Source organism: Poecilia reticulata, linkage group LG23 (assembly GCF_000633615.1).
Source record: "Poecilia reticulata strain Guanapo linkage group LG23, Guppy_female_1.0+MT, whole genome shotgun sequence".
Taxonomy (NCBI): Eukaryota; Metazoa; Chordata; class Actinopteri; order Cyprinodontiformes; family Poeciliidae; genus Poecilia; species Poecilia reticulata.
In genome coordinates, this window is record NC_024353.1 from 11,047,762 (window position 1) to 11,049,868 (window position 2,107).

The window sequence follows — 2,107 nt, forward strand, 5'->3', positions numbered from 1 at the left end:
TTGGAAACATCACTGTTTAAAAAAACATTGATGTTGAAAGAATTTTGCTTTTATTGAGCATTACATTTAGAAATTCACATGTTGATTCAAATTTGATTTAATTGGCAACATCTGCCCTAGGGTTACACTTCCTAGCGAGTTTGACTGCAGCATTACCAATGTATGTAAATTAGCTAAGGATTGATGCGTTTGGGTCGCACTAAAATACCAGTTAATGTTAGAACCAATCCATTTGAAGATCTATCCATCCATTTTCTTTACACCCTTGTCCCTCAGTGGGGTCGGGAGGGTTGCTGGTGCCCATCTCCAGCTAACGTTCCGGGCGAGAGGCGGGGTTCACCCTGGACAGGTCGCCAGTCTGTCGCAGGGCAACACAGAGACACACAGGACAAACAACCATGCACACACACTCACACCTAGGGACAATTTAGACAGACCAATTAACCTGACAGTCATGTATTTGGACTGTGGGAGGAAACCGGAGTACCTGGAGAAAACCCACGCATGCACAGGGAGAACATGCAAACTCCATGCAGATGGACTGGGGCAGGGAATCGAACCCAAAACCTTCTTGCTTGCAAGGCAACAGCTCTACCACCTGCACCACTGTGCAGGCCCTCCATTTGAAGGTGTTGCACTTAAAAACTCAACTGGCTGGCAAGTTTGAGTTCTAATCCAATTTTTTATTTATTTTTTTTGCCAGATCAAGTCTTAACCCTGAATAATTTGTATGGATAAAGCAAAACATTAATTTTTTTATAGAAACTAATTTTCCACAATGACTGTCCTGTTTTAAATCTCTATCATATCAAGCACAGTCATGTTTTTTAATCTTCTGACTTGTTTAAGTGTGACATTATTACTTGACCACAATAAAAATGTGTGAAACTTGAGTTGCTTCTAAATGATTATTGAAAAATGTTCTTGTAATTGCAACACCGTGTAATGTGATTACAGAACATTTTGTGTTATTTCAAATAATTACTTTGACTTTTACCCTTATGCTGTTACATTTTAACATTTTAGTCATGGTTATAGTTTATCATAACGATATCTTTTCTTTCAGTATTATTTGGAATGGTGTACCAAACTAAAAAAAAAAAAAACAAGTAACAGAAAATAAAAATTTAATATAATCCTTTTGAATTGCTCTGTCGGTCTTGCTATCTCGGACACACGGCATAATGAAAATCAATGTTAACTTTCCATAACTGCTTTAGCCAATTACCTGTAAACATCACTCACTACTTTGTACTCGGGCTGCCTGTGCTCCACGATGATTGATCGGTTTAGTCTTATTTGCAGCTCAAGAGCGGGGGGGGGGGGATCCAAGCGAGTGGATGTTTCGATTTCTCTGAGAAACGTGCAACATTAATTCAGAGAGGCTTTGATGAGAAATCCATTAAGGAAGTATGGGCATGTTGTTTTTAAGACTTTGTAGTTTGCATGAGCGTGAGGTTAAAAAAAAAAAAAAAGACGAGAGGTTTTCAGTTTCAAAATGTTAGAATTGTATTCCTGCTACAAGCAAGCCTTATTAAGTTGAAAAAAAAAATTGTTTTTTTTCAATGTTCTTATGCACTCTGGAAAAGTGGTGAATTTGATATAAGTAAGAAAATTGTGTTGGTAGAGATTTAGATTTTCATACTTTATTCCCTTTCCCAATACATCCATCAATCCTGATTCCTGATTCAATGTTGTAGTATTAGTTGAATATTAACTTGGATATTAAAAGAAAAGCATAAGAAAGTCTATATTTTGCCATTCTCGTCTTAGAAAATCTGGACTCATCTCGTCATCTTACTTGCATCAAAGGAAACTTTCTTAGCTTCCTGCTAATAGCTCTCATAGCAGCTCCTTATCGGACACCGTTATTCATTCTCAAGGGCTCATCAACTCACAGTAGACTCATCAGAATTATCACTCCTTCTCTACTTGTCTTTATTATCTAATTTCCCTCCTCTCTCTCCTCCTTTTCATCTCTCATTCCCAATCAACCACCTTATAAGCAAGCCCTTCACCTTCCACCACGAAACTTCTCACTCAAGAGGGGTTTATTACGGACTTTTCCCGTACTTCTGCGAATAAGAAAAAGTTATGTTTGAGTATT